This window comes from Polypterus senegalus, chromosome 12, assembly GCF_016835505.1.
Source record: "Polypterus senegalus isolate Bchr_013 chromosome 12, ASM1683550v1, whole genome shotgun sequence".
Taxonomy (NCBI): Eukaryota; Metazoa; Chordata; class Cladistia; order Polypteriformes; family Polypteridae; genus Polypterus; species Polypterus senegalus.
Genome location: NC_053165.1, coordinates 30,962,054 through 30,974,575, shown reverse-complemented (window position 1 = coordinate 30,974,575; position 12,522 = coordinate 30,962,054). Strand labels below are relative to the sequence as shown.

The 12,522-nt window shown below is 43.6% G+C and overlaps 1 protein-coding gene across 1 annotated transcript in view; it reads left to right on the top strand.

Annotated features, from left to right (window-relative positions):
• The first annotated feature begins 473 nt into the window (after window positions 1-473).
• slc8a2b (solute carrier family 8 member 2b) overlaps window positions 474-12,522 on the top strand; it is a 63,655-nt gene continuing 51,606 nt past the window's right edge. Inside the window, exon 1 of the mRNA XM_039770937.1 lies at window positions 474-618. The gene's annotated coding sequence lies outside the window, so the exon portion shown is untranslated. The remainder of the gene's footprint in view (window positions 619-12,522) is intronic.

Genomic DNA, 12,522 nt, shown 5'->3' with positions numbered 1-12,522 from the left:
TGTAAAGAAAAAAAAAACTTGACTGATGGATCTCCCTGTAGGTCTGACAAACCAGTTGGAATTCTGAATTGGTATTTCAAGGCTATCTACCATGCAGCATGGGTGTTGTTTTTTGCTTTATGGTGACATTTTATGAAAATGGTTCTTACTCACATTAATCTCTTTCACTAGTGAGGACATTCCAAAAGATGATCAAGAATCAGCATGTCTCACCCTAGTGTTTCATATGTTTTCCCACTGCAATCCAGTCAGTGTCACACTAAATAAAGAGCCTTCTCCTATCAGCACTTCTCGATCTGAACCTTCGGGTTACTAGTGCAGCCAGCCCATAATTTTCAATAGAACATGCCGCAGGGGGCGATGTTGGACTGGGTTTGGGGAGCAGAGCGGGTAGAGTCGCCTTTTCCAGCCTCGGTGCGCGGCCCCTTAGGCGCGCTCCCGTTGAGCAGAGTCGCGCGCGTGCGCTACGCAAGTACACAGCAGCGAGCTGGGATCAGAGCTGAGCGCATCGGGCAGCCAGCCACTTGGAGCAGTCACTAAGCAGGCGCTGGCCAGGCGGGGACCCCGCTGCCCCCTGCTCGCCTAGCTCCGCCGGGATCGGATGGAGACAGCATCGCGGTGAGTTGAAAGAAAAAAAAAAAGAGGAGGTGAGCCATGGCATCTCGGCTCAGTGGGTTCTACGCTGTCGTGCGGGGGTCGCCTCCTGTCTGCATGTAACGGACTTTGATAAGTGAGCCCTGCCACCTCTCTTTTTTAATTCCTGTTGTGTTTGATTGATTCATTCGGAGTGACAGAAAACGAAACGATTACGCCGCCCCAATCCTCGCTAAATAATGCACTTTGATTGCTAACTGACTGCGGGAGAAGGTCACCAGGGTGGGGACTCCCCACCCTGAGGTTCTCTCATTCTTCCATCTTCCAGTCTCCCCAGACGCATTTCGCTTCGAATCAGCGCAGTAACTCAGTGCACTTTTTAAGGTGGTCGCTGGTGCCTTTCTGACAGGTCGCACCTGGCGGTTCTTCTACCAATTCGTGTTTACTGCATCCCCTTCCCGTGCCGGCAGAAGTATCTCTCGGTCTTCATGCTCTGCGTTCTCATCCCCTCGCGCGCAATCTTTCTTGATGGCTCTTTGCCCCTTTGGGCGTCCTGGGCCCCGACTTTGCCAAAGGGGTCGGGCTCCACTTGTTTCTTTACGGGGTGAGAATGAACGAAGGAGTTGGCAGCTATTTATCTTTTACCTGGCGGATGGACCCGCTGACACATGTGCGGGTTGATTTCGCCGCTCGGGGTGGCGCATGTGGGGGTCGTTATTGTGCGAGGTGCTGGACAGATGGCCATGGTTGACACACGATCGTTACGGATTATTTCTAAATCTAATTGACTAATGTGCTGCCCTTTGTTTGCTCTGATTCTGCCATTTGGCAGGCTTAGCGGAGGGGGCAGACTGCGCAGTTGTAGCTGGGACCGACAAGCAGCCCAGTGCGGGCGCTCCGGGGTGTTTTAGCTTCGGCACCGCCTCCGAATTACGCTCTTTGTTCAATGGCTTTTCCTTTTCTTAAAGCACACCAGCGTAAGTGACTGCTATAAAGTGGTTTGCACTCATAAAGCGGAAAGGAAAAGATAAAAAGCATAATGGGAAGTTAAAAAAAGCGTGCGAGCACGGAGTTACACTGGGCTGGTGGGGTGTATTGATGGACAGTGAAAGTTGAGCTGAGGGCCGCGGTCTTCTACGATGGTCATCTGGTGATGACATAACCTGCTGCTGGGCCATAAGTGAAATGAAATAAGACAAGCGTGTCTGACGTTCACTGCGAGCCTCACCATATAAATGTGCATCTGTGATAGCCGCGATCTCCCCTCTCCACCAACCCCTTCCATTTCATGATAAATCAGTAAACTGGAAAAGAAAGCCAAATCTTGTCACATAACAGCGCGGTGCTCCCCAGCCTGCAGGAAAATAACTTTCCCCACCAATCAGTTTACTCAGTTGGCTGGCGGCCGTCGGTTTCGGACCATTTCCTTTGTGTTATCAGCCTGCATAAGACGCTCTATATTTCACTCCTTGGCCAGGGGAAAGAAAGCCCATCTTTTATTTTAATTTTCTGGATCAGCAGTTTGTGGACTTTTACTTTTCTGTCCCACTTTCATACCTTTTTTCCCTCCCAGAGAAGATGCAATGCAAAGATAAGTCTCCCTGGATGTTTATACATAAATAAGTTGAAGCTGTTATATATTAACAAATGTAACGGCGAGCTGTGAAATTTGCTGGAAATTAACATGTGAAGGCAAAACAGCGGGCATGGAGGAGGTGTCAGAGTGGGTTTTATCTCACAGATTTATGACAAAAAGAAGAATTTAATTTATTTTTGTTGTAGTTGAAAACAAACCACCAGTTTGTGGGAGGCCATTCTGAAAAGTCAATTCCTCTGGGGCAGGTGACAAAAGGATGGACTGAGAGACAGACAGAGTGGATCTGGCATGTGCAAAAAGGCAGCTTGAGAGTGTGTGTATGTTATTCATGGTGATAGATAGATAGATAGATAGATAGATAGATAGATAGATAGATAGATAGATAGATAGATAGATAGATAGATAGATAGATAGATAGATAGAATAAGGTTATCCATTCAACACTGAAATAACTTTTATATATGTCTGTCTCCACACTAAATGTATTCTTGCAATTAGGCTAAATAGCTTCTTGGCACGGAGACAAAATCCATTCATCCATTTTCAAGCACGTTTAATCCAATTCCATGTCCCAATTGAACAACTATTGGTGAATGGGTTAATAGATAGATAGATAGATAGATAGATAGATAGATAGATAGATAGATAGATAGATAGATAGATCAAAAAAATATTATATATAAGTTGGTGGCAGTAAGATCTTCAGGCCTGTCCAAAGATAGCACAGGTTTCATATGTACAGGCATTCACATAAAAATTATAATATCGGGTGGCACAGCAGTAGTGCTGCCGCCCCACAACAGAGAGACCATACTGAGGTTATGTTGCGGGTGTTCCTAGTATTTGCATGTTCTCCCCATTACTGAAAAAGGTTTCCTCTCCCAGAGTGGAAAAATATGGATGTTAGGTGAACTGGCATTGCTAAGTGTGTTGGTGTATTCCTCCTGTGTTGGACTGGCTCCTTGTCCAGGGGGTACTAGGATAGGCTCCAGCTTCCCCACAACCCTGCGCTGGATAAGCAGGTTTGTAAATAGATGGATGGATAATATATTGTGAAACCTGCTTATTACCTGTTATTGGAAGGGGGGCTTGAGAGGCTTAAGCCCAGAATATATTGTGCAAAGCCCCGGATCTTTTTGCCATTTCTGTACATATATATCAGGTGCCTAAGCCTCCGCAAATCAGCCACTCTCCCACTAAACTCCCCTCCGCCCCCCCACTGATTTCCGCTCATACGCGTAACAAATTGTTGGATGCTCAGGTAATAGGTTGGGCAAAATTTGGAACACACTGTGAAGAGTAGCAAGACGCCTGAAAAAGGGGCTAACACTCTGACACCATCAAATCAAAGAAACACCACTGATTCCAGTTCTTGTGCTGCTCACTGTCACTGAGTCTTTCTAGATTTTTTCCTGTGGATACTTGTCTTTACCTCCCATATGAGAAATAACATGCATATTAGGTTAATTGATGACTCTGAACTGTGCCCATGAGTTTGGTGTGGGTGTTTGCGTTAAGTATGATGAGCTGGCATTCTGTCTACTGTTGGTTCCTGATTTTCCCCCATTCCTGCTGGCATGGGCCCTGCAATTTCTAGCGAAATCCTGAAATAGATTAGGTGTGCTTAACAATGGATGGGCTATACAGAGTGGCACATTTGTTATCTCCACTTCCTCACGGCTCCAGTGAGCTGACTTCCAATTCATGTTACTTTCGGTGTGGAGTTTGCATGCGAGTCCCCGTGGACTATGATGTTTGCTGATGACATTGTGATCTGTAGTGATAGTAGCGAGCAAAATGAGGAGACCCTGGAGAGGTGGAGATATGCTCTAGAGAGGAGAGGAATGAAGGTCAGTAGGAACAGGACAGAATACGTGTGTAAATGAGAGGGAGGCCAGTGGAATGGTGAGTATGCAGGGACTAGAGTTGGTGAAGGTGGATGAGTTTAAATACTTGGGATCAACAGTACAGAGTAATGGGGATTGTGGAAGAGAGGTGAAAAAAAGAGTGCAGGCAGGGTGGAATGGGTGGAGAAGAGTGTCAGGAGGGATTTGTGACAGATGGGTATCAGTAAGAGTGAAAGGGAAGGTCTACAGGACGGCAGTGAGACCAGCTATGTTATATGGGTTAGAGATGGTGGGACTGACCAGAAAGCAGCAGACAGAGTTGGAGGTAGTTAAAGATGCTAAGATTTGCACTGGGTGTGACGAGGATGGATAGGACTAGAAATGAGTACATTAGAGGGTCAGCTCAAGTTGGACGGTTAGGAGACAAAGTCAGAGAGTGAGATTGTGTTGGTTTGGACATGTGCAGAGGAGAGATTCTGAGTATATTGAGAGAAGGATGCTAAGGATAGAGCTGCCAGGGAAGAGGAAAAGAGGAAGGCCTAAGAGAAGGTTTATGGATGTGGTGAGAGAAGACATTCAGGTGAAGGGTGTAACAGAACAAGATGCAGAGGACAGAAAGATATGGAAGAAGATGATCCGCTGTGGCAAATCCTAATGGGAGCAGCCAAAAGAAGACGAAGAAGAAGATGAGCCCAAGTGTGGCTGTGCACTTGCATGGACCCTGTGATTAGATTTCATTTGTCCCCAAGCAGAAATTGTGGTGGACCAGGATAAGCTCTGACCCCCACCACACTGATTGAGCTAAGCAGGGATGAGAATGTTAAACTATATACACTATTATCTCTGTGACACAGAACTGAATAAGCAGGTCTGGTAACACATGGGTGGCTGCAAAATGGTGCATCCTCTTGTCTCAGAAATCCAACCTCCTAAGTTCAAATCCTGCCTGTTGTTTTTATGCCCTCCCTGAGCTTGTGTGGGGCATTTCTCTTGGTACTCCCCAAAACTTGTATGCTAAGCTAATTGGTGGTAGTAACCTGGCTAAATTTGTGGGTTCTAGCATGGATCATGGATTCCTTGTATATGATATTACTGGAATACTCTAGTTTTTCTCACCTCTAAACTACGCTAAGCTGGTTTGAGAATGTTATATATGGAATTGAGCAGCATTAAGTATCACTAGCACTTTGGAGCCCTGATCAGTTTTAGGCTGTGATTCCATGTGAAGTCTGAATGGGTTCATTCATGAAGGAGTTCAAGTCACTGGAAGATAAGAGAAGTGGAGAAGTTCACTTTTAAAAATAACTGTTCTTTAATGGCATTTTATCAGGTTGTGCATTTCCTCAATGAACCATCACTTGACAAAGAACCAGTTCATTCCAGGAAGGGTTCTTTGCTAATGAAAGTAGTTCTGTGGGCCTAGAAATAGTTCTTAATAGGTGGACAAAACAGAAGTCTTTGCTGTATAGCAGGCTACCTAACCAGACACTGACAGATCAAGACAGCCTTAAGGTTTGCCTCTTCTTTTAAAGTCAAGAGCCTATCAGAATTACACAAATGTATCATCATCCATCCATAAATGTTTATGGACCTGTTATAGATTTAAAGATTCTTTCTGGATCCTTCATGTGGATATTTCTTTTAGGAACCACAAATGGTACACCTATGACATTGCTCTAAAAAACCACTATGGTACCCTTATTTTGAAGAGTGTAGATGTGTAATCTTTTCTTTCCTTATGCAGCAGACATGACCATAATATGATTTTAGAGGGATGTGCTACCCCTTACAGTTGCTTTTGCTACAGATGTGCATGTGCCAGCTTTTGTGAACCACATATTTCACAAAAACACAGATTCTTACTCAAAGTGTGTTATATACCACACTTAACAAACTGTAAAAACACTGCTGATAAACTAGAACTAATGTGGTTACTGGAGAACAGAAGCGTAGAACTTCTGTATCCAAGAGATGCACCTTTTTGATGGTAAAGGGTTTGTCTTTCATTCATTACTTCACCATTGAGGCTTTATATTTTAAAAGGAAGTAAACATCATTTGAACTGTAAGGTATCCCTACTGTAGCAAGAACTAATTAACCCCAGCACTTGGACTTTCTCAGGCCATTTAGATGTTTCCACAGTCCAGAACCTGAAACCAGCACATTATCTGAGTCTGAAGGTGTGTGTGTGGTTGGCTTTATGCACACTTTGTCATGGACTGGCATGGTGAAATGCATATACGCTCCTTGAGGTCGAGATATACCCTGAATTTAAATGGAACAAGCTTTCACTGAAGCTTGAATTTAGGGAATATCATGAGAGCAAGGGGTGAATAAGCACTTAGATATGTCATTCCATGGCACTTCTTCATTCATACGATCACGGGAATCTTAAGTGAACTACCAGGACATGTACACTCTTAAAAAACACTGGTTTGTTAATGGCATTTTATGACTTTTTACTGGGTTGTATGTTTCATTGAAGAACTCTTGCTTGACAAAGTGCCATTTCATTCAGGGAAAGGTTCTTTTTGTATGTGCTTTGCAAAACTTGTGGAAAAAAAATGAAATCTCTAATGTTTGGTAGGTGAACTAGCAGGACACTACCAGTTTAAGAAAAACTGAACTGAGCCTGTGTTGTTGTATGCAGCTAGAATCCTTCTAAAATTGTGATCCTTTGGTATTTCACTAACCTGTGACCATCTAGTCATGGTCACTTGCTGTATGGAACCTGTGACAGATCTAAATAAACAAAGGTCTTTCTGGAACCTTCATGTGGATGGGTCTTTTGGAAACCAAAAATGGTTCCTCTATAGCATCGCTCTGAAGAACCTCTCTGGCGCCTTCATTTCTAAGAGTGTAGTTGAAGCAGAAACCTTGACAACTTTTAAGAAGTGTCTGGAAGCAAACAATTAGTGGAAGAAGGAGAACAAAAACAAGATTGATGGACTGAAAGTTCTCCACTCATTTGTCAAATTTCTTACTTTTTCTGTGACGGCAAATAAAACTAGTTTCAATAGCCTGGAAATCAGCCAAGACGAAAGAGTAAGAAACTTCTTTGCTATTCATTAGAAATCAGCCTTGCGATGCGACTGGTAGGGAGCACAGATGCCAATTATATATTCTAAAAATATGGAGAATAAGGTACATTTTGTACAGATGCCTGTCAAGATATACGGGGACTGACTTTTATAAATTGTTCTGCTGTTTCAGGCACCCGGAAGCACTTACTCTCAGTCATTTCGCTGTGTGTTCTGTCTGCAGCAGTACTGACGTTGTCCTGGGCTCTTAGAGCAGCACCTCCAGTGCTCTGCCGGCCAGTCCACCTTCTTCTAGACCATTCACAGAGAGGATCTCGTTGTACTGACTAATCAGCTTTCACGGAGCTCTCTATGCAGAGATTATTACCGCTCACGGAATATTCACAACTGTCTACATCATTGATGGAGTGATCATCACATTTCTTTGAGATGTATCTACAATCTATGAAGCTGTAGATAAAAAGATGATGAGAGAGGGCAGCGTCACAATTGCTGTTTTACTTGTTTAATATTCTCCTGGGCTACCCGTTCCAGCTGTGACTATAATGAAACAATGGAACCAGGAAAACTCTCTCTGAGGCTCAGTCACTTAGGGCTGTGTGACGGTGTCTTGTCGTGCACAGCTAGAAATGATGAGTTGTGCTCTAGGTAATTCCCGTAGGCCATTGTAATTGATATTTCAGGCCTTTAGTGGTCAGTGGTTATAATATAAAAGGTCAATGGTGCAGAGAGAAAGAGTCAGTGAGGACACTTTGATTGATCACGAAAATGAAGTGTGTGCATATGCAATAAAGCATGTGTAGGCGGCAACCATGCCTACAGTGTGGCATTGATGGAAGCCTCAGGGGCCAAAGATGTGGCAGGGCTCAGGTGTGAAGATGCAAGTAATGGAGTCTCAGAGGCAGCACTGCTAAGGAATAAATTAATCATGGCTGGGTTTGTAATAGGGTCACAGAAGGAAGATAGCGATCACTAGTGTTTAACACCCCCACGCCCTAGCTTTGTAATCTGATTGGCTGGAGCCCGAGTGGCAGATCAGATGGTGTCATCTCTTTCCTAGCTGCCGCTCTTCATGAGGACTCAGTTTGGCCCTCCGCCATGGCAAAGGAGAAGACTCTGAAGGTTTTTTTTTGTGCAAAGAGCTCTGTGGGCATTAATAAAGGGGATGGGGTCACAATTATGAAATGACAGTGCTGGGAAACAACAGCCAAAAGAATTTGACCTGTTCTAAGGGCCATGTGTCTAACTGGTTGTGCAGATTAACCAGCACTATAAATGCAATGTGTCCAATGAAGGCGGCAGTTTAATAACTAGCACAAGTGACGTATGTCCTGTCAGACCTTAAGATAAATCACCTGCATGCAAGTACGACATCTAGCCTGGCCTGCTGGTAATTAATCAGTATAAGTGCAGTGCATTCAACTGATACGAAATATTAATAACCAGTATGAGTGCCACTTGTGTCTCGTCGGGTGTGTACATTTGTCTTAAATTAATATACATTTTGCCCTGCCAGACCAGCAGATCAATCACCAGCAAAAGCTTACTGTGATGTATCAATACAAGTGCACTGTATCCATCTTCAAGATCGTAAGAAATATGACAAACGAGAAGAGGCCATTCAGTCCACCAGGCTGGTTTGTTTACCTAAGATGTCCCAATATTAAGGTTGTCAAGGTTTCTGTTTCAAGTGCACGGCTTGGATTCCCACAATGCTTTGCGTAAAGAAGAGCTTCCTGGCTTCAGTCTTGAATGCATTTCCACTGATGTCTTCGAGTACGTAATTTGCCTTTTAGCTGAAAGAATTTGTCTGGATCTGCTTTATCGATGCCTTTGAGAATTTTGAAGTGTTGGTCTTCATGTGGTCTTCCTTGCTCGTGACTGAACAGGTTTAATTCTCTGAGACTGTCGGAGCATGTCAAGTCCTGGGACGTATCTGGTTGGTCTCCTCTGCACAGCTTCAAGGGCTGCTATGTCATTCTAGTAGCGTGGTGACCAGAACTTCACATAATACTCCAGAAGCAGCCTGACTAGTGCAGAACAGATCATCCTCCCAATTAAAACTCAACCTAACATTTAATTTGCCTTGTTAATTGCTTCTGTACATGGCGTAGAAGATGAAAACGTGTCAGCATAAACCCCAAAACCCTTTTCAGAGTTTGTTTCCTGCAGGACAGTGTCTCCCATCTTGTATTTAGAACGACATTCCTTTTGCCCACCTGTAGCACTTTTCTCCACTAAACTGCATTTTCCAGGTGTTCACTCAGGTCTGAAGCATGATGAAGATTAACAACCAGTATGAGTGCAGTGGATCCATTGAAGACTGCAGAAACCAGTATGAGTGAAGTGGGTCAAAGTGAAACTGCAGATTCACACCCAGTATAAGGACAGCGAGTCACAGTGTACTAAACTGGTGCAAACACAATGTGCCCATCTAGAGCTGCAGATTAATCAGAATACCCAAAAGAGAGTAGCAATTAATGACCTGTGCCAACGTAGCAAATTAATCAACTGAATAAATGTGGTGTGTCTAACTGGAACTGCAGATTAATCATCACTGTAAATGTGAGGTCTTCCACTGAGAATATTCAGCATATATGCAGGATGTTCAAACAGGAATGTAAATTAATAAGTACAAGTGCACTGCATAATTCTGAATCTGAGTGTTAATTACTTGTATATGCAGTGTGTCATGCAGTGCAAATTATTCATCTGCATAAGTGGTACTGTGGACAAGTGCAAGTGGAGTTCATCCAACTGAAACAGCAGATCGGTGCAGTTGGTCCTGATGGTCCCACGGATTCATCTCCAGCACAAATGCAAAGAATTAATCACCAGTAATGTCTGAAAGAGAATTCCAACTAATGTATAGATCAACCAAAAGTACAGTATAAGTATGTTGCATCCATCTGAGGCTGCAGAAAAATATCCATGATGAACGCAGTGTACCCAGCTAGTGCCACATATTAAAAACCACCACACATGCGCCGTATTATGGTGGACTTGCTGATTATTCGCTTCAACAAATGCGGTGGATCACGTGTATTGCATTCTGATGGGACTGGTGCAAATTAATCAATGGGAGTGTTGTGCATCCAGCTGGGATGGCAAATTAATCCTCAGTATGAGTGCAACATTTCCAAATGGGAGTACAGAATAATGATCACCAGAAGTGTGGTGTGGCCAGCCAAGGCTACACTTTTTAAATGCAGTGTCCATCAAATTGGGACTGTAGATTAATGAGCAGAATTGGTGCAGCAAGTCCCACGGGCAATGCAGATTCAAAACCTCCATGAATGCAGATTAACAACCAACATAAATGCTGTGTGTTCACTTGAGTGTGTGGATTAATCACCAGTGCAAGTGCAGCGTGCCCATTAGTCACTCATACAAATGCAGTGTTGTCTGACGGAGGCTGCTTCTTAATCACCTTTATAAGGGGTACAGGACCGATTTTATGGGTGACAGCAGCGCATCTGTCATTACCACAACAGGTAATTACCGCACTTTCAGATGAATAACGTACATGCTGTTTAGCACAGGAAGGCAGGCTTTGTGAAAAGACAATTTAAGGGGAGCTTCCTTGGTCACAGCTGAGCTGATGTCATTACTGTCGCCCACATAGCATCCTGAAGTGGATGTGGAGAGGCTGCGGACCATGGCAGAGCGTGAGCTGAGCGGAGCGTGGTGTGTGGGCGTATATGTTGTGTGTCAGTGCTCCTTTGCTTGATGTAGTGCAGAAACCTGGCTACAAAGCTGGCAGACAAGAGAAAGGTAGGTGGAAAACACAAAATGACTGTGAGGGCAGATGTGTGTATGGATTCCAAAGAATAATTTATAAAGAAAATAAAAAAAAAAATAAGTGTGTGCGAGTGTGTGTTGTTATCTTTCAAACATGAACGAGTGCAGTTTCCTGGGATGACACCCTCTTGAATGCAACCAGTTGCTCGCTGGCACACGACATTCATAGGGGGAAGCTGGCAGCTACTGTTTCACTGGCAGCCCAGTATCCCATGTCGCACCAACCTGCCTGCTATGTAAACATACATATTAGGTTGCCATGTTCTTATATGAGATATGGGGTGACTCCCATTGAGCTCAGGTACTGTCATTTAGGGAGAAATCTCGAGTCCGAGGTATTAAAAAGCCATATTGGAGTAGATTTATCTAGCAAAACTCAGCAGTCTAAATAGTTACTGATGCAAGGAGATAATGTAGCAGTATGCTGGCTGAGAGCATAATAATCTTGTCAGTCTGCCATTGGTTATATAAGCACACGTATCAACGATGGGAAAAGTTTAGACAGTCTTATCAGTGTGCATGTGAGGATTCAAGAGCAACCAGTCTGCAAGGATTCAGATGAAATGCAAATAGTGCCAGCATTTATACAACCTCTCAACAACAGGAACAAAGCGGCCTGAAGGATTCAATAAAACAAAACCAACATCAGTACGAGACTGAAGGTTCCAGCTTTACAAGCCTTTGCTCATTGTCAGTGGGCACTTCCTGCCCGATGGTTCGGCACCACAGACTTAATGAAGACTTCTGCACAGCAGCAAGTCATGAAGGTGGAGTGTCACTCCGCTATCTGACACCAGTTGAATGTCCTGTCTGACAAATTCATGTGTCCTATAGTGCCTTTTCATGAAAGCTTCATTGTACAACATGGCTTTAGCCAACTTAGAGCTAAATTTATATTACCAATTATTCACTTTACCATCTATCCATTTTCAAACCCGCTTATCCTGAGCAGCGTTGCAGGGAAGCTGAAGCCCATCCTAGTAGCCCTTGGACAAGGGGCCAGTCCAACATGGGTGGAACACACAAACAAACTTAGCAATGCCAACTTGCATGACTTTGGAGACATGGGGAACGTGCAAACTCCACACCGGGAGAACCCACAACATTAACCTCAGTCCAGTCTCTCTGTTGCAGGGCAGCACCACTACTGCTGTGCCACCATGCCACTCTATATTATATGAATGACTTGACATGTAAACCTGTGGCACATCTGGACAGGCCTGAAGATCATACTACCACCTACAGCAGCAGCTCTCTATTATTCAAGCCAGAAGTTCTTATGTGTGTTTTGGGAACTTGTTGTTTCTTTATTATACAATATACCTTATATATAATAAAAACTTATATATATTTTTTTGAGCCGCTGTAAAGCTTTGTTCCCCAGGGGACAAACAGTCTATCTAGCTATGCACCTATCTATCAGATAGACAGGAACAGCACTATATGATAGATAGATAAAAATGAAAGGCACTACATGATAAATAAATGGATAGACAGAAAAGACTATATGATAGATAGATAGATAGATAGATAGATAGATAGATAGATAGGAAAGACACTATCTATCTATCTGGGTATTTATATAGTGGCACCAGTCCATTACTTTACCATCGTTCATTAGGAACTTTATATTTTTTTGTTC